At 35.4% G+C, this 26,514-nt stretch overlaps 1 protein-coding gene across 2 annotated transcripts in view; it reads left to right on the top strand.

Annotated features, from left to right (window-relative positions):
• The window catches only part of TRMT11 (tRNA methyltransferase 11 homolog), a 196,688-nt gene that overhangs the window by 146,263 nt on the left and 23,911 nt on the right, over nt 1–26,514 (top strand). The window contains exon 14 of one of the 2 annotated variants that reach the window (XM_009206153.3): nt 1,959–2,419. The exons of the other annotated variant lie outside the window; for it this stretch is intronic. The gene's annotated coding sequence lies outside the window, so the exon portion shown is untranslated. Of the gene's footprint in view, nt 1–1,958; nt 2,420–26,514 lie in introns of those variants that run through there. 2 annotated transcript variants of the gene reach the window in all.

The raw sequence follows: 26,514 nt of genomic DNA, 5'->3' as shown, positions 1-26,514 counted from the left end.
ATAAACTATTTAGAAAGTAAAAACATAGAGCACAGAGCTACAAACTTAAGTTACCAGGGTTCTCTACCATGGTTTATTGAACTTCAGTAGTGTGGAAAAACAACCTGGGCTTTTGTGTTAGAAAGAACTGGGTTTGAAGCTAACCTTGACAATTATTAGCAGTGAAATTTTGGATTAATGTTCTATCTTCTTCATGGTTTAGTTTCCTCATTTTCAAAATGTGGAATTAGTTAATTAATGGCTGTCTCCTAGTGCTGTTGTGAGGGTTATATAAAATGATGTATGAAAGCACTTAGCAAAGTATCTGGCACACAGATTTAAGTCTCCATGCTCATGAGGACAGAAAATCCATCATGTCCAGGACAATTTATGTTCTCTTGGAAAGTCAGGGCTATATCCCCTAGACTTCGCAGGGAAGTTAATTTCTGGGTCTATTACTCTGAAATCACCAATCTACTCTCATAACCCAACCCCCCCAACACCCACACACAAATAGTTCATTTGAAAATTTTGCAGGAATATTGATATTAGGCTCTGATATGATTTGGCTGCCCACCCAAATCTCATCTTGAATTGTAGCTCCCATAATTCCCATGTGTCATAGCAGGGACCTGATGGGAGATAATCGAATCATGGAGGCCGGTTTTCCCATGCTGTTCTTGTGATAGTGAGTAAGTCTCACGAGATCTGATCATTTTATGAAGAGGCATTCCCCTGCACATGCTCTCTTGCCTACCATGTAAGACTTTGCTCCCCATTCATCTTCCGTCATGATTGTGAGGCCTCCCTAGCCAGGTGGAACTGGGAGCCCATTAAACCTCTTTCCTTTATAAATTACCCAGTCTCGACGCAGCATGAGAACAGACTAATGCAGGCTCAGAATATAATACCTCCAAATGAGAGCCTCCACAGCAGCCTTAGAAGAAAAAGTTTTTCTCTGACTTTCTCTTGCCCTCCTATCTCTCAGTCCCATTTTTCCTCAAGGCATGGAAACCAGAATCCCTCCCCAAGGAAGGTCATAGAAAGCAGTAACTCTTTTCCCAAAAGCCAGCCATAAATTGGAAAATATTTTATGTAAGAACTGGCCATAAAGAAATTATCTGACCCACATTGTTTGATTCTAGGTCATAAGACTGCTATTCCAGAGAGGGCCCTACCCCACACCAGAAGGAAGGAATGCATGTTCAGAGAAGCCAAGAAGAATCTAGACTGACTGGCCCTGCTCGACTTCCCCACTCATTCTCTTAGCTTTAGCTCGTGCCCTTTTTGTCCAGTCATATTTCTACATGACTACTCATACTTTGTTGAATCTAAGCATAAAAATGGACAATTTCCCCTATATCTTTGGGTTTTAATTATGAAGGCTCTTATGTACACACATTAGATAAATTTGTATGCCTTTTCTTTTGTTAATCAGTCTGCCTCATGTCAGTGATTTTCAGCAAACCTCTAGGGGCCAGAGCCCTGGTCCTCACGTTGAGCTGGAATATTGAAGGAATTTCTTCAGTGAAATAGTATTTGGCTATACATATATAATCTGTGAATCTCTTAAATAATTAAAGCAAAACTTACTAATAAAGCAGGAAAGTTTAGTGGGCTCCAGAACTGAAACCAGTTGGATTAAAAATCCTGCTGCTATACTTAGCTTCTCTGTTTCTGAGTTTTCTTATCTGTAATGTGCGATGATAATATCTGCCTTGTAGCCTTGCTTTAAGGATAAAATGAGCTAATGTCTAACAAACACTTCAAACAGTGCCTAGTACATAGTAAGCCATCAAAAAAAGCTAGCAATTCCCAATAAACTGATTTAAAAGCTGGAGCTCTTAAAGGACTATGTTGAGCCAAAGTATTCCAATAACTAAATTAAGCTCCTGTAGTACAGTTAGAGCCATCTTTTGGGGGGCAGGCAGGTACTGTATGGAGACTTGTTCCTTATAGTGGTTTGGATTTGTTAACAGCACTAGTCAAGGAACACAGTGCACTGAAAAAGCTGCCAGACGCCAGATGAGATAAGGAGCGTCCTGTGAGTAACGACAGACTTGAACACTTCCAGCACATAGACAAAGGAAGTGATGGCTCCGCCTAAGAAATCTTGTCCTTCAACCTTGACTTTACTGGATTTTTTTTCAGACGCTGCTGATCATGTAAATAAACACAAGAACTTCCTGATAGTGGAATATCTCTTTGTTTTCAGATGTAATTCCTACCTCTATTTGCAACATGGGTATTTAATAAAAGAGGAATAAAGAGGCATGCTTGAATGGATAATCAAATAACCAGATTTTATGATATTAAAAAAATAAAAGAAGTACATAATTTGCTCTGGGTACCTGGTCTATATTTTATAGCTAAATCATTTTTAACATTTCAGGGACTTTCTTCTTGTATAATACCTAGACCTTTCCTTTTATGTATTGAAACTTCTCTACTGATTGATTATGTTTGTTGTTGTTATTCTTTCTCACTTATTTCCATTTATTGTCTGTTGTCCTTTTTGAGTTTTTTTTAAAAACTTAATCTTTTGATTGAATATTTGGGTTTTTAAAAAAATGGTTTTTAATTTATAATTTAAGAGATGATTTACTTAGTTTTAAAATTTTTCTTTGCTTCCTGCACTGTTTTCTCTGAGTCTCTTTCTAGGTTTTTTGTTTTTTGATTTTTGTTCATGCATTTTTTGTTAGGGGATTTCCTCACATGTTTGGAGAACCTAGACTGTCCATTCATAATTATAAGTGATGCACTAAAAAGGTATTGGTAATGGGCTTAATAGCATATTAACAAAGAGTATGCAAAATTCCTTATGGGAGGAGATCCCTAAAATGTCTGTCTTAGTTCTTTTCTCTTGGGTCCGTTAGTTTCTCTGGAGAGGAATATTATTCTATCTGGCAGGTCTTAGGTTGGATGGCAGTATTCTCAGAGCTGAATGTGGGCATAGGAATGAGTGGTCTCACTGTCAGCATTCAGACTTTCACTTAATTGCCCTCTTTTTTAGTACAGGTGTCGTAGATTGCAATAACAGCATGCTTCCTTGTATTCACACCCTTTGCTGTGTGACTGTAGTTCTTCTCCCTGAATAGGTGGGGTCTTTTTATGGGGTCCCGAGTCTATTCTACTTTGGGCAATAAAATATGACAGGATTGACACTGTATCACTTCCAAAGTTAGGCTTCAAAAAGTGTGCATTTTTACCTGTTCTCTCAGGCCTGTCACTGGCATAAGAACATTTTGAACATGCCTGCCAGATGATGAGAGGCTTGTAGGTCAGAGTGGAGTCCACATAGTCACCCTAGCCAAAGCCATCCTAGATTAACCAACCAATGTTACAGCATGTGAGCATGCGCAGACAAGATCCACCTCCTAGACAACCTTCAGCTAACATCGTATTCCTAAGCAATACTGTTGTATGGTTGTATACCACTGTGGTTATGTGGTTGTTTGCTATAAAGCATTATTGGCATAACAGATAATTATAGGGTTTCACCACCATCCTCATATGCAAATCTCTTTAGAAATTAACCTCGTGTCTTTTGCCCAGATTGGGGAGAAGTCACCAAGCTATGGGGATGGGGAGGGATCAGGACATCAAATTGTACCTTATATTAATCTTTAATTAATCTGGGCCCCATACTCAGAGATCTCTAATGTGACATTCCTGAGCTTTTCCAGGGCCCTGTGGCTCATTTGTCCCCTGTGGGGACATTTCTTTTTGAATCTCTCTCTGCAGGCACCAGGTTTTGACATGGTCTATGCCCAGACACTTTCCATTTTTAGAGGTTTTATTGTTCACTCTTCTTTGCGTTGATACCTTCCTTGGTTCACTTTGCCCATGGGGCTTGGGGTTTTTAAATTTTTTCCTCTTATATGAAGACATTTTAGGAGGAAGTGGGGGTAAACATGTGCTTTAACATTCCATGTTTAGCCAGAAATATCTCCAGGTTTTAATTTTTCTCCTTGACTTTAAAACTTTTTTTTCACTTGTAAATGTTCATCTGGTAGGTGTGATTTACTTCAGGGTGTTAAATGGCATGATTGTAAACATCTCTCTGAATAATTCAATATAATAATAATTGGCTCTTAGCCAATGCTTTCTCTGTTCTTCATTGAGTCTCATGTATTAATTTATTTCATGGATATTTATCAAGGGTCTATTATGGGCCATGTATAGTGCCAACATTAGTGAAAGAGTGGGAAACACAACAGACATGGTCCTTCTCCTTAAAGAACCTATGACATAGTGGTCTATCAATAGTCATCTTGAAGTACTTCTTTCTGCCTTGTCTTAGTAAATATCCTAAGGTCACCCATCACCTACCTCCATTGTTCACTGGAGTTTATAGTGTGGTGAGCCAATGTAAGAGTGGAATCACAGAATTGTCAGTTTAAATATTGGGCAGTAACTTATCCCTTTTTATGCCTTGGGATCTTCAGTGTAGGATGAAGTGTTAAAAAAATTAGACTACATTGTCAACATTTAAAAATCAAGATCTCTCTCTTCTTTCTCCAAAACACATATGCATGCACATTCTGATTTCTAGCTTCTTTCAAAAAAATCAAGATACTGCAATATTGGGCCACTTTCCTACATGATATTAAGCAGAACTCAGTATGGGCTGGCTTCCTTAGATGGGCATGGTCTGTGTCATTTGTCTAGGACACTACCACTTCCCATTGTAGTAAGAAAGTTTTATACATTTGCATTATTTGTCTGACCTCTATGGGCATTTAAGTTTTCCATCTGCTCTAGATATTAGGAAATGGCAGTGCTATTCAAAAAAATTTCTAAAGGAATATTAATCTGTTAATCTGTAGCTTTCAAAGACATGAGACATTATATTTTTCCCAGATATCATAGATCAGAAGTTCTTAAGTATTAATGTATTTACTCATATACACATTTAGTCATAGATTTTAAATATATTTCAACATTTAGCTGTTTTACCAGTACTTGTTAATGACTGGGTTGCAGATTCTGAACTAGCTTTGGCCTTGTTAGAGGTTTCATTTTGTGAAATCCATTATTTATTTGATTTCTGGCCCTTTGTCTTAACTCATTGGACTCAATTTGCTCTCTTGGTCTACAGCCTCCTCTGAATTGTTTCTTCCCTGTTTTCACTTTGATCCAGTTTCCACACAGTTCTGAACCCATGGCTCCATTTACCAAACCTCACACTGTGCCTTCAGAAGCAGTCTTCATGTTTTCTCTCCCTGGCATTTGGGCTATGGGCATCCCTTAAAGATCCCAGCCTGGCTCATTCTTCTAGTCCCATGTGCCTCTGATTAACTTTAGTGGTTCAACAGAACTGCATCTCTGCGGGCTCTTGCTTGGTCCAGCCTTGCTTAACCCACCCATCGTAAGATCAAAAAAGAGGGCTCAAATATCTTGTTAACCCTAGGGTGCTGTGATGGCTATCCAAGTTGAGCAGAATACTCTTGAGATATTAAGATTGATTTGAACACTTGAAGTGAACTTCCCATCCATGAAAATGCATGAATAGAATTTTCTTCTCTTCCTTAGGAAAAAAATAAATCTTTGTTCCTCTGATAATCCTATCGCCCTTGTATTTTGCCTAATTTCTTCAACAGATATGCACTCAACAAAAAATCCAATATAATTCAAGGATGTTGTAGTCGAGAACAATATTAGAAGAAGGAGGTTGATGACTGGTCTCCTTCTCTGCAGTGTTCAGTGCACTTCTGAGAATTGTGCTTTGCCATGCATACCACCAAAGGAGGGAGGGAGATGCAGATAAACTAGAGGTTGTCCTCAGGAGAGCCTTTAGGATGGATTGTGGGAACCCATGTGAGGAATGGTTGAGAAGTCTGGGGAGAGTATGCTTGCAGAAGAGGAGACTTTGGGGTCGGGGTGGTAGTTTGAGAGAGGGCAGGAACATAGCTGTCATCAGAAATATCAAATTGTCACATGGAAGAAGGAGTAGATGACTCCAAAGGATTGAAGTTGACTCAATGGGTAGAAACCTCAGAAAGATATATTTGGGTTCTGGTTTTCTTTTTCTTTCTCTTTTTTATTTAAAGAAGAGCCATCCAAATCTTAAGTTTTCTGTTAGGGAGAATAGTCTGGACCTCTATGCAACTAAGCATAAAGTGGATGACCACTTGGTGGGGATATTGTAGAAGGGATTGACTCATTGACAGGATGATTGGACCAGATGATCTTTAAGATTTCCCTCTATCCTGAGATTCTGCAGTGTTTAAAAATTGTCATGACAGGAGATTCCTGCACATTTTAAAAATTAAAATCAGAATATTGTTTGTGTTTTAGAAAGCCTAGGGGAATGGATTTAATTCTGCCTATTATAGTGATAATAATGAAATATTAATATGTGGATATGTTCAGTTTATGGATTACTCATATAGAAAAATTAGACACCTTTATTGGTCAACAAGTGCCACTACACATTGTTGGAATACATGTGGCTGCTTTTTTCGTAAATTAATCATTGGGGTCAATTAAGATGAGAACATAACAAATGTCAGCTCATAACAAATGTCATCTAATTCTAGGCCCCAATTTATAGATGAAAATAATATGTATTCATTTTATTTCTTCTCTCTTTCCAAATTAGTAGAGAAAAGATATTTTAATATTCTTTTTATATCATCACTTAGAGATAAGAATATGCTAAATCTGGAAAATTCTGTTAGGAAGACCTATAATGGAATAATTCAGTCTCATTTCTTTCACATGAGATAAAGTTCACTTTTATTAATATTTCTACTCAGAGTCTTCCTTAATCTTCTCCATTTGAGTTCTTCCCATTTTCTCTCATGTCCCTGGGCCACTTACTGTGTTTTAACTAGAGCATGTCTTTTTTCCCCAGTGGATGGCAAGAAGGAATCTTCCTTGCACATTTTTGTAATCCCCATAGTACCTACTGCCTTTCCTGCATGGGGCGATTCTCAACAGATATTTGTGGTTTGAAATCATTTCAAATCACAAATAAGCACCTTCACTTATGCACTACATGTTTGGTCCAGCAGTTAATATGATAGTACTCATTAAATATCCCATGTGATATTGTGATGAACTTGCTTTGGAAGTTATTGATCACGACCATTATGTGAGAAGACAAACCTGATTACTCTGAACACATTGGAGCATGGCAGTAAAGAAAATGCACCTAAAAGGATTTTTGTTTTCTGTTTTGTTTCATTTTTGTTTTTTTTGCACAGTTTCAAGTGCAGACAGCTTTTTCTTGTTGTCTAGAGTCATTGCTTCCAGAGCTTATGAGGAGTTATAAAAGAGGTCAGGACACCTGGGTCTAGTCTCAGCTCTACCACCAACTAGCAATGTGGCCAAGCACCAAGGCTTTCTGGTCTTAGCTTTCTCATGTATAAAATGACAAAGCCAAAGTTAACTGGATTTCTAGTCCCTTCCAACTCTAACATCTCTAATAGTAAGTTGAGTGATTTTTCTATCCCTGTCATTGTTGCCTTTCTTTCCACCTCTCACAATGTGGGCAACTTGAGATAAGTTACTTCATCTCTGTGTGACTCAGTTTTCCCATGTATACAGTGGGAGATACCTATTTATTAGTGTTATGATTAGGATTAAATGAGTTAATGCAGGTGAAGTGTTGGAACAGTGTCTGATGTGGAATACTCACTGATGTTAACTTTTTTATTTTGCTAGTTTGCTGAAAATATGTTAGTTTATTTCCAGTTGTTAAAATTACAGACCAACTCCTGACATGGTGCCCGGTATGGGTTTTCAATCTATTTTATATCATTCCTCTTTATTTTTTAACTTTTAGTTTTTGATACAGTGTCTCCCACTGTTGCCCACTCTAGAGTGCAGTGATGTGGTCATAGTCATGCATGCTATGATGCATCATAGCCTTGATGTCCCAGCCTCAGGTGATCCTCCTGCTTCAGCCTCCTAAGTAGCTGGGATGACAGGCATGTGCTACCGTGACTGGATTAAAATTTTTTTTTTCTTTTTGTAGAACGAGGTATTACTATGTTGGCCAGGCTACATTCCTCTTTAAAGTGGCATTATATAAAATTATATTTCCATCTGTTCTCAGAATATCTCTGATCATTCACACACTGTAGTCTATAATTTTCTACCTGTATCCCCTACCCTGTGTTGCTCAGTGTGTTTGTTTTTACACAACTAATCTTTGGCTTCTGGCTCACTGTCCTGTGTTGGGAGACCATGTAGAGACTTTGGTGTTTGCCATTTCCATGCTCACAGAACTCATCAGTACAACAGATAGAGACACTTGGTACATAGAGATGGAGGACTCAGCAAAAGAAAGTCCCATTTTCCATAGCCCTCATTTTGACTTGGAGCATGATGAATGTTACACTGGCATAGTTAGGAGGTCCATCAGTTCAGTTCAGTATATTATAAGTAAAATCAAATATATTGAGCATTTTGATCTGTGATAAGCTCTGTTTTAGTTTTGTGTATCTGAGAAAATATATCCAACTGGAGGTGGAAGAGAGAAAGATATGAAGAGAACCACAGAGGGGTCTTTGGTCTCAAGGAGTCTACACTCTTGCTCGATGTGATGCTCAAGGTGTCAGGGAGAAGTATGCCTTGAAAGAGAATAATTGACACCTACATCGAAATTCATTGGATACAAAACCCTTTTATATATGTAATATCCTTTAATCCTTCATCACTATTATTTGATTTAATCCAAAGTTTAACTAAGTTTTGCAGAGGTTAAATAACATGCCAGCAAGCTGTCCAGCCAGAATGTAAAGCCAGAAGGGTCTTCTGACTGTAGGGTGTGTGCTCCAATGTGCTTAGAGAAGAAGAATGTGATAATGGATAAAACACAGAAGTTCCTTTTACGTTTCACTGGTTTTATTGTTAGTCTGTAGTACACTTCAGATTCTCCAAAGTGGTACACAATTTTCCAACTTTGAAGTTTTGACAGAGTCATGATTTAAAGCTTCAAGCATATGATTATGAGATGGTGGTTCTCAACATTTACCACAACCGCCCAGCAAACCGCACAGCAGTAAACTCTCAAGATTTCTTCCAGGAGGGTAGAGGGATTTTTCTCTACCATCCAACTCCATGGGAAAACATTAGCAGTGACAAATGACTCTGGATGAATGCTTCAATCTGAGGTAAATATGAGCCTTTGCTCCTACACATAAGAAAGGCACCATCAGAGTATTCTCTATGAATACATTAGAAAGACATCATCTGACCAATTTTGGTTATTATCTATTAACCTTCAGGAGAATTTCTATAACTATGAAGCAAGCAGTGGGAAGTGTTATTGCTTGGAACCAAGTCTATTTATGTTGATATTTATAGATATTTGCATTTATTTTCTTTGGCAGATGTAGACAAACACATTTCTGAAAACCACTTTGTGGAAAAACGAAGCAGAATATACTTTTAAAAAGTCTACCACAGAAAAGATAATAATAGCTTTCATGTCTGAAGACAACAGACAGGCATGAAATATAAGAATTATTTTATTCTGGACAAGAGAATTGGTGTTATAGCAAATTTGGACCCTGTCACAGTCTGGATAACTCTTAGGTTTAAAACTTCCATCCCCATAGACGTCAGTCCACAGAGGAGATAGCTGATCTGGGGCTTAGCAGTATTGGCAGGGTGGTGCATTATGGGATTTAGCTATAGAGTGTTTGCTCCCCAAAGAGAGAACTGCAGGAATTTTAAGAACTTGCATCAATTCCCCTGTGTAGAACAGTATGTCTAAGTATATTTCAAGTAAATCCTCAACTCAACACATAAAGCTGCAGTTACACCACGCCTTTAAAAGGAAATTAGAGCACAGAAATGAGGCCAGACTGCCCCTCCTGGAGACAAATCCCCTGTTCATCTCTTCAGTTGCTGTCAGTCTTTAAGTATGTTCACCTCCTGTCCCACCAATTCCACTACCACATCAGTTTCAGGCTGATTTTTTCTTCCAGGCCTCAAAAAGCATGTAGCAATTTATATATTTTTTTAGACATAGTTTTTCTAGCAAATTAATTCAGATAACAATGCTTTTTGTGATGAATTTTAAAACATTGATTATCATTTCTTTTGTTTTTTTTTAAGAAAGTCCTCAAAAATGGTCTTCAAAGGGTAGATTTGCTCCGATGAGTATGATATAAAACCTTAGCCTTTGAATAAATACGATATGCCTTGCTGGCATAATAACTAGGTTACTTGGATGACGATGCATACTAATTAGGGCAACTTAATGGCATAATGACTAGGGTCATTTATTCATGGTTGGCTGTTCTTCAAATGTAATTTGGAAGAGAGTACCAACACATACCCATTCTACCTGGTTCAATAGAGACAGTGAAATTCCACAGGTTTATGAAGAAAAATAGGACAACACAGCTAATTTTGCAAATTTGCAGTTAGCAGTTTTCTATTTGATACCTACAGTTTTTAATGGTTTTAGCTCCAAACATGTTAGAATTAAACCTCATTGCTTGTAGAGTTTAAAGATAGCATTATCATCTATGTGTGTATGAAGTGGCAACAACTTTGAAGACAAACATAAGGCATAGGTGGCACAGGTTCAAGGACCTGTCACTCTGTGGACTCACGTCTGAAATGTTCCATTGTTTTTGCTCTTAGTCATCTCGTAGATGCATTTTGAACTATCCCAAGAAAGTGAAAATGACCCGAAATTATTCAAGCTGTGCTTTGGTGTTTCTCCTGTTGACCTTTGCCTGTTACTCGACTTTGGTTAAGTAAAGAGCTATGACGTGGATATCCTATTATTTCATATTCTGGCCTAGTCCTATATCTATCTCAATGTATAACTTTCATGCAGTCTTACTGTCTAATGAGTGCTAGTGAGAATTATATATCACAGGTTTGAAATAAGATCTATTTTTATTTTTGAAGAGTAATGACCAATATGCCATTCCATCTATTTGACTGAAACTGATTGCAGTAGTAGATTATATTCTCTCCAAAACAATAATGACACCATGACTGTTTTTAATGACTTCCAACATAGGAAGAAAAACTTAGAACTCAGAACTCAGGGTGGGTGTGGTAGAAGAATTGTCATATAAAATCCATATGTTTTAGAGTTGGTTGTGCTGTAGTAGAAGAGCTCAGGTATGTTTTGGGTTAGTATAGTCCCTCAAACAATTTCTTTCAAATGTTTTCTTTCAACCAAATCTGAAACACATTTTGCCAAAACCTTTTTTCCCTTAATTTTTAAAGGCATGTGTATTTAAAGGGACATTTAATCCATATGTTTTGGCTCATTTACACTTAACTCATCAAGATATTGTTTTTAAGAGTTATTTGAGCTCCACAAAACCCATTTTGTAAGTCTTTTCTTCTGCAGTACTAGGAAGTTGTGTTTTGCTGGAAACAGAAATTGAACCCACAAAATAATTAAGTATGGATGAAAATTGAGAATGTACAAGGTTTTTGAGGGCCACTAAACTTAACTTAGAAAAGCATGTTATTATCTTGCAGTATTTTAGTTACTTCTAGACACCAATATGCTTTAGCCAAGATGCTAAATTAGAACATCTTTTAAATCTTTATTTTGCAGTTAAATGTCTAAATGCTTATTTCCCAAAATACCATCTTTAGTGTAATGGATAAAAGCAAGGTTAAAAAAATGAGCCTATATGAAAAAGTGAGCTCTAAATTTCTTTTGAGGTTGATGCAGAGCTATGATTTTGAACCTTCAGTGTGCCTTTTTTCTCCTTGCCAGACTTTTCATGGAATTCTGCCTGCTTTGCTCATAAAAGTTCCTTCTGCTATGTTTCATGAAGGTAGGTAGCTACTGCTACACAGGATCTCACTGTGTCTACATCCTTAGCACCTTCAGAACCCTCAGATATTTCCTGCTGGGTAGAAGGATGGATCTTGGGAATTTATTAGACAATATAGTGAGATTTCCCTTCTGTCTTGTATTTCTCAGGAAGATTGGTATCTGAGGATATTCCTGGAGAGATCTCAAGAAAATCAACATATGCTTTAGATAGAGCAAATATAGACAATGTCCCTGAAGAATTAGGAGAGAGATAAAGCCCTTCAGATCAGCACTGACCTGAAGTTGTATTCTCATCATTTCAAAGAGAAGTTGAGCACCTCTGAAATTACTTTTGTCTATTGCACCTCAATATCTAATGAAAATAATTGCCCTTTCTCAATAAAAAAAAAATACTGCAACATTTTCCACAGGCCCCAGAATTCCTTGGGCAAAGCTTCTGTAATGAATTGAGTTGTTGATACTCCCCTTTTCTCCTCATATTTGGGTATATATCTGAGTAAAAATCAATTTCAATTAGAAAACTTAAGAGTAAAAAATTAATAAGATTTTTATAGTTCATAGTAAAATATAAAAAATGTGTCAGACAATATTTAGTAAACAAGTAACAAAATGGCAGTAGTAAAGCCTTATATATAAATAATAACATTCAATGTAAATGAACTAAATTAGTTGCTTAAAAGACAGAATGGCTGAATGGATTAAAAAATAAGACCCAATTATATGTTGCCTATAAGAAACTCACTTCACCTGAAAAGACATACATAGACTGAAAGTGAAGGGATGGGAAAAGATATTTCATGCAAATATAAACCGAAAAGAATAGGAGTGGCTATACTTAAATCAGATAAAATAGAGTTTAAGTCAAAAACTGAAAAGAGAGACAAAGAAGATGATTATATAATGATAAAAGGTCAATTTAGCAAGAGTACATATCATAGTAAATAGTAAATACATAGTAAATACATATGCACCCAACATTGAAGCACCCATATATAAACAATATTAATATATAACAAATACGTAAACAAATATATAAACAAATATTAATAGATCAAAAGAGAAAGATAGATTACAATACAATAGAAGTAGGATACTTCAACACCCCACTTTTGGCAAGGACAGATCAGTCAGAAAATCAACAAACAAACATTGCTGTTTGACTGTATTGTAGATTAAATGGACTTAACATACTTTTAGAGAACATTTCATTCAACTGATACAGAACACACATTTGTTTGATTACTACATGAAACATTCTTCAGGACAGACTGTATGTTAGGCCACAAAACAAGTCTCAACAAATTATAAAAAGGTCTAAATCATATGAAGTATATTTTCTGACCACAATGAAATAAAACAAGAAATCAATAGCTAGAGGAACTTCAGAAACCATACAAATACATGGAAATTAGGCAACGTGCTCTTGAACAACCAATGGATCAATGAAGAAATTAAGAAGGAAAATAAAATTTTTGAGAATCAAATAAAGGCAGAACACAATATACCTGAACCTATGAGATACAGAAAAAGCAGTACTGAGGGAATTTTATACCAGTGAATGCCTACATCCAAATAATAAAAAAAATTTTAAAAATTAACCTAACAATTCACTTCCAGGTTACTAGAAAAGCAAGAACAAATCAAACCCCAAAATAGTAGAAGGAAGGAAATAACGAAGATTTGGGCAGAAATAAATGAAATTGAGACTAAAAGAAAAATACAAAATATTAACAAAATTAAAAGCTGGTTTTGAAAAAATAAACAAACGGACAATTCTTTAGCTAGATCAACTAAGAAGAAAAGAGATAAGTCCCAAATAAATAAAATCAGAAATAAGAAAGGAACATTACAATGGTTAGCACAGAAACACAAAGGATCATTAGAGACCATTATGAACAACTGTATTCCAAAAAATTAGAAAATTTAGAAGAAATAGATAAATTCTGAACACATACAACTTACCAAGATCGAACCATGAAAAAATAGAAAACCTAAACAAACCAATCATGAATAATGAAATTAAAGCAGTAATCTAAAGTTAGTCATCAAAGAAAAACACAGGACCTGAAGGATTCACTGCTGAATTCTACCAAACATTTAAAGAAGTACTAATACCAATTATACTAAAATTATTTAAAAATTAAAGAGCAAGGAATACTTCCAAATTCATTGTATACAGCCAGCATTAAGCTGATACCAAAACCAGACAAAGACACACACACAAAGTAAAACTACAAGCTAGTATCCCTGATGAACACAAAAGCAAAAATCTCCCCCCAAAATGCTAGCAAACAGAATTCAACAACCTGTTAAAAAGATCATTCTCAATGATCAAGTGGGATTCACCTCACCGATGCAAAGATAGTTCAACATATACAAATCAATAAACACAATACATTATGTCAACGGAATCAAAGAAAAAATCCATGTGATAATTTTTATAAATGCTGAAAAAGCATTTGATAAAATTCAACATCCCTTTATGATAAAAACCTTCAACAAATTGGGTATAGAAGGAACATACCTCAACACAATCAAGGCCATATATTACAAGCTCACAGTTAATATCATACTGACAGTAAATATTGAAAGCCTTTCTACAATGATCTGTAATAAGACAAGGATGCCCACTTTCACCATATGTATTCAACAGAGTACTGGGAATCCTAGCCAAAGCAATTAGGCAAGAGAAAGAAATAAAGGATATCCAAATTGGAAAGGAAGAAGTCAAATTATTATTGTATGTGGTTTTTTTTTTTTTTTTTGCAGAAGACTTGATCTTATATTTGGAACAACCTAAAGACTCTAACAAAAAACTCTTAGAACTGAAAAACAATCTTAGTAAAATTACAAGATACAAATAACATACAAACATCAGTAGTGTTTCTATATGCTAACAGAGATCTATCTGAAAAAGTAATCAAGAAAACAATTTCATTTACAATAGCTACAAAAATATCAAAATATAAATTCAACCAAAGAGGTGAAAAATCTCTGCCAGGAAACTATAAAACACTGATAAAAGAAGTTGAAGAGGACATGAAAAATGGAAAATATCCCATGCCATGGAGGATAAAAATTAATATTGTTAAAATGTCTATACTACCCTAAGTGAACTACAATAAAAATACCAGTGACATTCATCACAGAAATAGAAAAACAATCCTAGAATTCATATGGAATTACAAAAGACCTGGCACAGTTAAGGCAATCCCGAGCAAAAAGAACAAAGCTGGAAACATCGTACTACCTGATTTCAAATTATATGACAAAACTATAATAACCATAACAGCATAGTACTGGCATAAAAACAGAGACATAGACCAATGGAAGAGGATAGAGAGCCCAGAAGTAAGTGCATGTATTTACAGTCAACTCATATTTGACAAAGGCACCAAGAATATACACTGGGGGAAAAGGATAGTCTCTTTAATAAATGATGCTGGGAAAACAGGATATCCATATGTAGAAAAATGAAAAAAAAAAAAGACCCCTACCTTTCATCATGTACGAAAATTAACTCAAATTGGATTAAAGACTTGTATGTAAAATGTGAAACTATAAAACTAGTAGAAAACACTGGGGACATACAGGACATTGGACTGAGCAAAGATTTTTTTGGGCAAGACTTCAAAAGCACAGGCAACAAAAACAAAAACAGACACATGGTATTACATAAAGCTAAAGAGCTTCTGAACAGCAGAGGAAATAATTAACAAAGTGAAGAGACAACCTACAGAACAGGAGAAAATATGTTCAAACTATCCATCTGAAAAGGAATTAATAACCAGAGTATGTAAGGAACTCAAACAACTTATTAACAAAAAAGCAAGCAAGCAAGCAAGCAAGCAAGAAAAAAATCTGACTTAAAAAAGAGCAAATGATCTTAATAGACATTTCTCAAAAGTAGACATACAAATGGCCACAGGTATATAAAACAATGCTCAGTATCACTAATCGCCAGGGAAATGCAAATCAAAACCACAATCATGTATTATCTGATTGGCTTTATCAAAAAAGACAAAAAATAAATGCTGGCAAGGATTCAGAGAAAGGAGAACACGGGTATGTTGTTGGTGAGAATGTCAAGTAGTACAGTCATTATGGAAAAGAGTATGGAAGTTCTTAAAAAAAAAAAGATAGTACTACTATCAATTAATCAATTCCATTGCTGGGTATATGTCCAAAAGAAAAGAAATAAGTATGTGAAAGAGATACCTGCACTCTCATGTTTATTGCAGCAGTATTCACAATAGCCAAGATATGGAATCAACCTAACTGTCCATCAACAGATGAATGGATAAAGAAAATATAGTGTATATACACAATGGAATATTATTGAGCCATAAAAAAGTTAATGAAATCCTGTCATCTGCAGCAACATGGATGGGACTGGAGGTCATTATAAGTGAAATAAGCCAGGCACAGAAGGACAAATAATAGATGTTTTGAATCATAGGTAGGGGCAAAAAAAAGTAAATATTATGGATACAGAATAGAATAGTAGTTACCAGAGGCTGTCAAGAGAAGGTGGAAGAGGATAAAGATAAGTTAATGAGTACATAATATAGTTATGAGTACAAAAATTAATTAATTGAAGGAATGTGTTCTATTATTTGAAAGTAGAGTAGGAAAATTATAGTTAACAATAATTTATTGTGTATTTCAAAATAGCTAGAAGAGAAGAATTTTTTTTTTTTTTTGAGACGGAGTCTCACTCTGTCACCCAGGCTGGAGTGCAGTGGCCCCATCTCAGCTCACTGCAAGCTCCGCCTTTCGAGTTCACGCCATTCTCCTGTCTCAGCCTCCCGAGTAGCCGGGACTACAGGCACCCGCCACCTCGCACGGCTAGTTTTTTGTATTTTTTAGTGTAGACGGGGTTTCACTGGGTTAGCCAGGATGGTCTCGATCTCGTGACCTTGTGATCCGCCCGTCTCGGCCTCCCAAAGTGCTGGGATTACAGGCTTGAGCCACCGCACCCGGCCAGAAGAGAAGAATTACAATGTTCCCATCACAAAGAACAGATAAATATTTCAGTTGATGAATAGTTCAATTACTCTGACTAGATCACTATATATTGTATATGTATATTAAAATACCACGTTCCTCAAAATGTGTACAACTCTGATATATCAATAAAAATACAATAAAAGTGTGTTATGAATAGCTGAATATCTGGTAATATAAATAAAAATCTTTAAAATCTTAGTCTGAACACTAGAGAGTAAGTTTTATTTCTTAACAGACTTTTACTACAGACAGTCAAGTTTGTCATGCAATATTAATGGAGTGTAATGAGTTTGATAGGGCAGTTCTATGTACATGCTGTCTTCCCTTTGAGAATGACTATGAATTCTTTTCTGTCAACATTCCATATAGAGAATATTAATCATCTGAAGTACACATAGTGGCTGTACCTGAGGTAAGATGTTCTGGTGTCGATAAATGAGTTATCATCAGAGATTTACATTAAATTCTTGAAAAGTTTGCTATTATTTTTAAGGCAAATATTTAATTTGGGAACAGAGGTCCATCTTTCTGAATATTTGAGGCTTCTAAAATGTACAAAAAGGAATCTGTTTAACATTTCTGAGAAATAAAGAGAAATCCAATAATATGAGTCTTTTCTGAAAGCATTAAAAATTTTAGTTATAATCTTGAATAATAACTTTCAGTGTTTTATCACAATGAAAGTATTTCATTGACCCAAATTAATGGACTGTTTATTATTTCTATAATGTAATGCTAGTGAAGTTGTAGGGAAAATTATATACCTAGCTATGTATTTGTATAAATATATAAACTTTCTCAATATCTGGCTTCAGTAGTCTTACATTTTATGTATTGAAATTTAAAAACTTTAGTAAATCAGTTCTCATAAATATTAACCTAGGAAAACAGTAAAGTATACTTAGCAACAAGGTTAATTTATGGACCTACATTTGATATGCCCTTTTATTTTCCTGGTTCAGTCTCTGGATTAAGTAATAATTCAAATTTTAAGACATAATATGAAGTTATTCAAATAAACATAGAAGTAGTTGAAACTATTTTTTGCATATTTTAAATTTTATTAAATTTAAATAGTAAAACTAATACATATATCCAGACTCTAAAATAAAAATACTATAGGTATGGCTACAATCTCCTTTGATCATTACCATGAATCTTGATCCTTTTTTGAGAAGTAGCAACAGCATTTAATTTGATGTGTATCTTTTCAGAATATTTTATTTTTATTTATGTAACAAATATATATAAATACTTTTTCGAGACTAAGTCTTGCTCTATTGCCCAGGTTGGGGTGCAGTGGTATGATCCTGGCTCACTGAAATCTCTGCCTCCCAGGTTCAAGTGATTCTCCTGCCTCAGCCTCCCAAGTAACTGGGATTACAGAGGCTTGCCACAACACCTGGCTAAGTTTTGTATTTTTTGTAGAGACGGTGTTTCACCATGTTGGCCAATCTGGTCTCGAACTCCTGACCTCAAATGATCCGCCCACCTCACTCTCCCAAAGTGCTGGGATTACAGGCATGAGCCACCACACCCAGCCTATGTAACAAATATTATGGCCACATACTATCTATATTAGTTTTTTTTTTGATGTGTGTGTTTTAAAACGTAAATAGTATTCTAATGTATGTGCTTATTTTTAACTTCTATTTGGCTGCTTTGCTAAACTTTCTAATGTGAACTCTAACAACTCACAAGTTTATTTCTTAGAGTTTTTTTGGGTAATTATTATATCATTTGCAAATAATGATAATTTTATCATTCTGATTCTTATATCTCATTTTTTATTGTCTTGGATAGACAAGGGTGGTGCAGAAATGCTGGATAGATAATGATAGTATTTTGTATTATTCCTTACTTTAAGAAATTACTTCTAATATTTTATCCATTAAGTATGGTACATATTACATATTTCCACTAGTGACATTTATTAAAAGGTTTTTCTTCTATTTCTAATTTTAGAAGATTAAAAATGAGGCATTAAATTTTAGTCAATACCTTTACATTACTTGGTTTTTGTCTTTTGTCTTTAAATATAGAGAATTGATAGGTTTTCTAGTATTGAACCATCCTTGTATTCCTGGGATAAACCCAATTTGGTCCTGATGTGTAATTAAAAAAATATATCCCCATATCTGATTTGCTAATATTTAATTCAAGGTGTATATGCCTTCATTTACAAAAGTTATTTGTCCATGATTTCCTTTCTTGTGTTTTCTCTTGTTTTGGTATTAGTGCTATATTTGCTTATCTTTGTCTTTGCTTTGAAAGGTTTATATAACACGAAAATTATGTGTTTTTTAAGGATATGATAAAATTCACAAGCAAAATCTTCAGTTGGGTGCCATTTCAAGTATAGTCTTTTCTGTTAGCTTAATGTATTCAGTGGTTACTGATGTGCGTGTTTTAAAAATTCTTCTTTGAGCTGATTTTGATGATTTTTCTAGAAATTTGAACTTTTTCGCTAAGTGCTCATCTAGGTATGCTAAATTTTCAACCTTAAAATGGAAGATTCATTATTGCTTTCCCACTTGCCAGAGGCAGAGAAATTGTTCTACTTGCCAAGTTAATTTTAGCTTTCCACCAACAAAACAACTGACAGAGTATTTGTATTATATGCTGCTTTAGTTTTTGTGGTGTCTCTCAATGAAGTCACTTATTTTGCAATCAAATAATTATAGGAAATTTTTCTTTTAAAAAAATCAAGTGACAATGTATTTTCATAATGACACCTTCAATTCCAGAATTCAGGAATCATATAATTAAAAAATGCTTCTAATTTTCTTAAACTCTGTGTTTGCTCACCAGTAAAATAGAAAATAATAAATAACAATTTCATGAGGGTAGTTATGTTAAAGTACATAATGACTCTACTGGCCTTCATACATTTGTGTGTGTTAAGTTATAGGGATAAGTTTTTATTAACATATGCCCTTTGCTTTAGGGAAAATGTACTTAGCGAACTGTGTATTTGAATAAGATAGTTTTCCTCCATGTGTAAGTAATTATAATTGAATCTGGGGCTTGGACTATTTCTAGTCATCCTAATTAATTAGCAGGATAAAGCATAAATTGACTATTTTGTCTAATTTTGGTTATCAAACAAGTGGACCTGTCAGCTTAACTAAAAACAAAATGAACAAATAATTAAGTGATTGCATGTAGCTAGTTATAGCTTTAATCAATGTAATCAGTCAAATTAGTTAGTCAAAAGTATTTGTGTTTTCACGTACATGTTAAATCAATGAGAATGATTTTGTCTTACTGCAATTGTAGGAAAGTAGCAAGTTTGAATATATCATTCAAGCATGAATATATCATTCAAGCATGAATATATAGATTGTACTGCTGTTGCAAAAATTAAAATTGGCAGAAAGACAAATTTATCTACTCCAAGTCCACCAAGCCTGGCAGGCCAGTGAAAGTGATGTGAGAAGAATGGTCAGGAGATGAGGTCAAGAACCTGAACTATATATCCTGTTAAGTCTAGGACACAGTTAACCAACTCAAATCTGTTACTTTGGTAAAGGAGATTATATATGGTGTATATTCAGTATCAGCTGAACAACCTCTCTTTAGCAACATTTGCCCAGTTCTGGCCTTTATCTTTGACCTTCTTTGCAAGATATTCATAAATGCCTTTTATTCTAAGCATAAGTGAAGTCAAGTCTAGTTAATTAAATAATATTTTCTTTCTCATAGTGTTGTATTAAGACTTCACTATTTCAAGACTTTGTCTCAACTGTCCTTGCCATTTTCTCGTCAATTTTAAAGTATTTCCTTCTCTACCAGGGAAAGTGCTTCCAATTTCTCCTCATAAGAACATTTGTCTTACTGTCTTAAAATTTCAAATCAAAGACACGGGTTAAGTGACTAGAGGTTTGTGTCCCTTCTATACTCCCTTGCATTATTCTCCTCAATAAAGTTAAACTGTGTCACACAGCAATAAATGTACATTTTTACTGATGGAGGTTCCAGACTTTTTGTAATTAGGAGATTTTTCTGTCTTTTATCTAACTCTTCATCCCTGGAGAAGAAGATGTATGATACATAGTGAGAAGAAATAATATACTGGAGAGAGGAGGGAAGGAGTGATTAAGAAAGTCATATTTGCATTGTTTTATAGAGCAAGGAGCAGACCTTTCAGCCCAACAACTCCACATCCTTGAGAGATGCTCCTACCAGAGTGGGGCACAAATATCAGATATATTGTGATTGCTTTCATGGCATTTGGGTTTGATTTCTATTTGTATTATAATTTCTGAATATCACTATCATATGTTTTATTTTTAAATAAATGAGTGGAATTGTCTAAATGACTTAATTGTAACTTTTGATTTGCAGGTAGAAATTGTGTTAAGAAATAACAGAAAGAACATGAATTTATTGTCAGAAAACTCAGGTTGGAATTTGAGCTGTGCTATATTTTAGCTGTATAAATTTGATGAAGGCACTCACAATTTCTGAATTTTAGTAGACACATCAACATGAAAGATAATATTTATCTCATCAGGCTATTGTGAAGATAAAATAAAATGTTTTTGTAAAGCACTAGTAAGCTGTCTGACACCTAAAAGATCTTTAATGTCTATTAATTCCTCTTTTGCTCAATAGCTACTTTAACAGTGCTGAGAGCAAGGAGACTCCTATTATGTCCCAAGCTCCATTTCTCAGAAACTATCTGACCTTGGTAGTTCCCATAAATGTTCTGAGTCTCAATTTTCTAAACTGTAGAATGAGAAGAAGTATCTGTTCAAATAAAAGGTCTGTCTTAGAGAAATTTTGTGACTGTTAAATGAGAAAATAATATGCAATAAACGTTGAAAATTATAGAGTGCTAAAGATATATAAGCCATTTCCTTTAAAAGAAAATATTAATTCAGGCACTAATGTTGTATACATTGTATTTTATCTCAAAATCAGAATAAATAGACATTCAGGAAAAAAGAGTTCTTAATATTTTAACACATATTTCCTTGTCATGTTTCACCACATTTATCCTTGGTCATTTTTCTAAGTCCATGTGCAGATAGGACTCCAAAAAATAATTTTTTTCTGACTATTAACATTTGTTATTTTACAAATATAATTGTGGGTCACTGAAAGGCCCTTAGCTTCCTAAGAAACAACTAAGAGTAGCTTGAATCTTCTCCTAGAAACTATATATACATTAGGGTATGGAGAATATTGGGAGTTTTATTTTGAATGAAGATAAATGGAAAATTTTAGGTTGAAAGAAAAATGAGATTACTCATTAAGATCAAATAAAATTAATAAATATTATTTTTTAAAAGTTAATACTTAGCTAAAAGAAAGGTCCCTTGACAGAATAAATTTGCTTGAGCTGCAGGTTTTCTTTTTCTTTTACTTTTTGATAATTTCATCAGATTTGGAAAAGAATTAAGAATTGTCTCTGTTATTGTTATTTAGACTTTTTCTGAACAATAGAACTAATTTACCAACACAGGAGAAACATGCTAAATCACTGACCATAGCCCTTGAAAGGAAGGGTTTGGTTTTTTAAAAAATTAAATCAGATCCATAAGTTTGATAAATTTCAGCATTTTTTAAATAATTCTTTATTTTTGTGAAATTGGAACAACTCATGACATTGCTTTATGTAACCAAGTGTTGCTTGGCTGCATACATAAGCTTTATGCTGATAAGTGGGGAGTCTGTTATAATGCTTAGAAATACTTGGAGTTAGTGTCTGGGCTCTAGGATGGGGCCACTTGACTCACTGTGATCTGAATTGGAACACACTGTTTTATTCCACAGCCATCTAGACAGAAGCGAGGACAACAATTTACCAGTTAAAGCAACAAAGCAATTGAGGTAGACAGAAAGTAATTAGTTTTTAATGATCTTTTGGAAGTCACATGAATAGATTGATTTCTGTTTTGATCTTGTTTGAATTAATAGCTGCTTTTTTGAGTCTTCAATCCCACTTGAGCATGCATTGTTTCTCCATTTCACGGTCTGGTGCTCCTGAAGTTTAGGTTTTGCTTGGCCAATTGTTCCGTTTTGTAAAGCTCAGACCAGTGTTTTTGTGTTCTTTAGCTTTAAACATTGCTGTGGTGTTTTCCTTTTATTTCTATAGCTGTTTCCTCTTGGGAATTTGATGGGGCTATTATCACTTCCACAGGGCTAACATCCAAATTGGAGGTTCTTATTTGGAAGCTAAAATTGGAAAAAATTGGCGTGAATTCATTTCTCACTAAAACCGTAACCCAGGCTCCGTGTTCCTTGGGAAGAGCATTTTCTGCTCTTGTCCCGGTTGCTGCCCAGACTTTTTCTTCCCTCCTTTTTGGATTATGTGAGTTACTTAGAACCAGCTAATGAGGGTGCAGGAAGCAGTTTGTATGGCCGGTGCCACTGTTTTGACTAAAAAGCTTTTCCCCAAAATAAATAGTAATTTGCTTCTCCCCAAAGCTTTGCAGACAATGAATGACAATATCCCTCATTTTTGCCCAAACATTGTCCCTGTTTTTCTTATCAGACAGATGTCTACATCCCTTCACTCTGCTTCCCTCTTGCCCATTTGATTCTCAGACACTCTTCCTTGTCAGGAAGGTGGGAAAGGCTTAATTTCTTTTTAATTCTCTCTTGTTTATTTGTTTTTGATAAATCAAGCTATGCATGTATGTTTTTATAAAATTAGTTTTTGAGAAGATGTGGAAGATGAATAAAGCCAAATTCCTACCGAGAGGTTTTCAACATTTTAAAACAGACCTCCTGATTTTCCTATACAATTAAGTTCTTTAATATATGACTTTTTAATACTGTTGTGCTTTAAAATAATTTTTCACTTAAAATGATCACCTTTCCATGCCAATAAATGTAGCTCTCCATCCTAATTTTTAAAGACTGCCAGTAAAAGTTTATATCTCTATGGTCCTAGACATTAGGGTGACTACAGGAAGAAAATAGATGTGATTTGAAAATAGAGAAGATCAAATAAATACCATTTACTAAGTCCTTCTAGAAAGGAGAAATGAGAAGAAATGGTTTGAAAAGGTCAAAAGGAATTGCAACCTGGTGTGAATCAACAGATTTTAGAACACTAACCAAACACTACACTTACATTAAGTGTGAATGGGCATTTTGGAACTTTAATAGATTGGTGCTGGGATCCTGAATCTCCACCACGCCTCACTCCCTAGGACAGAGGAGGGAAGTAGAAAAAAAAAGAGAGCGCAGGGACATGGTAGAAAATAAGATGCAGGAGCCACATTGGAAAAGAAGGACAGAGAATGCTGGACTAGCAGGTTGGGAGAAGACAGAGAAAAGGAGAGGGGGCTTCTGGATATTTACAGCCAACATTCCATTTAGTGTCAGGCCCCCAGTGGAGAAAAGACAATTTATCCTTGTCATAGCCCTGGCTGCACTGCTGCTCCTCTTGCCAGGCATTTTGTTCCCAGAAGGGGCTCCCCAGTAATGTAAGGAGAAGGTGGGAGAGGGGGAGAGAAGGTCAGTAACGGCTTCCATGGTCAGCACCTTAGTCGTTTTCAGCAGCCATTTCAGGGTTCTTTAACAGCCTTGTCACTGGATCTACTGTGTCTATTTACTTCTCTCTGGATTTCCGTTGTATGTTTTGTATAATTGGGTGTCTCTAGCTCTCTATTTCTCCCATTTAGCTGAGCTAAAATTAAATTTTAAAATTTTGTTTAAGCTCCTTTTCTATGTTTTATATCACCATTTTGCCCTCAACCTTTTACTTTCTACAGGTTACAAAACTGATATTTTAAAAATAAGTCTCCAGGTTGACCGAAGGTTCATATTAATCCATCACCTTTGTGCTTTTAGTATTTCATTGGCCGATATCCCACATGATTATTTTATCTCATACATTTTATTTCATGAAGATATATGAATTTGGTCCTTTTGCTGAATCCTGGAGAACTTAGCCTTCAGAAAAAAGACAAAATGATTGCCTTCTTCCAAGTCAGTGACTCAGTTTGGATATACATGATGGGAAGTGTGCATCTGCCAGTGACCTTTGGGATAATTTGGACTTTTGGCATTTTTCCAAAATAAGGAAGCAGTAGAACAGTTGTGTCTTGTTTTATGAATTCAGTCTCATTCATAATCCAGTATATTGGAAATTTCCCACCTTTTCCAGCAGAAGTTGTCTGGCTGTAATACGGACACTGAGTAACCCCATCCTCATCATGAGACATGGTTGGTGTAACACTCTGGCCTGTTTGCTCCAGAGGGAAAAGTAGCAGCAGGATTAGGTGATGGATTCAAATTCCAACTCTCTTCCTCTATCGAACTGATCTTCTAACTGTAGTTTGGTTTCTTGATATGTTTAATGAGGTTTTAATAGTGTCTACCTTATAAGATTGTTGTGATGACTAAATTACCTTTTTTTTTTTTTTTTTTTTTTTTAGACAGAGTTTCACTCTTCTTGCCCAGGCTGCAGTGCAATAGCATGATCTTGGCTCACTGTAACCTCTGCCTCCTGGGTTCAAGCAATTCTGCTGCCTTAGCTCCTGAGTAGCTGGGATTACAGGTGTCTGCCACAATGTCCGGCTAATTTCTTGTATTTTTAGTAGAGATGGAGTTTCACTATGTTGGCCAGACTGGTCTTGAACCCTTAACCTCAGGTGACCCACCTGCCTCAGCCTCCCAAAGAGTTGGGATTACAGGCGTGAGCCACTGCGCCCAGCCTAAATGACATTTTATTTGTGCCTAAGTTCTCCATAAGTAGTAACTACTGATACTGCTGAATTATTTATATTGTTTCTACTAATAGTTATTATTAGACATAATGTCAAGATGCTTGTATTCTGCTTGGTGGTTAAAATAATTAGGCATTAATTACCTAGAGGATATCGAAGTGGTAAACTGTATGGCGATGGTCATATTTTCAATCGTAGGCTCTCAGGTTAAGGAAAGATTTAAGCAGTTCAGCAAGTGGGGATAAGATGACCTTCCTGAAGGTGAGGATTGAATTGGGCCCGGAAGAGTGGGTAGAATTTAAAATACACAAAAGGGAATTTAAAGTTCAAGAGAGGAGATCAGGGGAGAAAAAGTATGAGTAGGCATGTAACAAAAGAGTATAGAGTTTTAGATCTATTTTTGTGGATTTTTTCATTCTCTCTTTCCCTTTTTATTGGTATCCTTTTATGAAATCTCATTTCATTTTTTAGCTGTTACCTGTGCCAAAATAATAAACATTCTCATAATGTCATGTCACTTTAAATCTCTAAGAATCTTGGCTTACTATTCAGCCGTTGCTTTGAAAGTGCACAATTCTGGAATTAATTCTGGGCAGCTATGTTTGTAGAAGCTCTTATGTTTAGGAAAATTGAGAGTTTATATTCCTAGAGACAACATCAAATTGCTAAGGAAAAGCTGCATTCCACAAACCAGGAAATACAATCTAGCGTTCATGACGGCTGTTCGTCCATGTATTAAGGAATTTGTACTGAGTGGTCAACTGCAGTAAGTGCTACTGGAAAGCTTCGTCCCTGCGGCACCTTACCTCGTGTCCTCACTCTCCCTCATAGTCACAGGCTGTGAAGGAAGCTGTGGAGGTGGGGATTTAAAAAGAAGAGGAAATTACTGGAGAGCCAGGGGGCTGCTTAAAATTCTGCAAGCGAAGCAGGTTAAAAACATAACCCAGCATTTCTCTCTTTGCAACTAGATGCAAGATTAGGAAAGCATTAAAAAAAAAAGTGGCAGTTGAACAATGAGAACACACGGACACAGGGAAGGGAACATCACACACTGGGGCCTGT

This window comes from Papio anubis, chromosome 6 (assembly GCF_008728515.1).
Source record: "Papio anubis isolate 15944 chromosome 6, Panubis1.0, whole genome shotgun sequence".
NCBI classification, from domain to species: domain Eukaryota; kingdom Metazoa; phylum Chordata; class Mammalia; order Primates; family Cercopithecidae; genus Papio; species Papio anubis.
The sequence above is the reverse complement of the archived record's forward strand: the minus strand, read 5'-3'. Positions and strand labels throughout refer to the sequence as shown.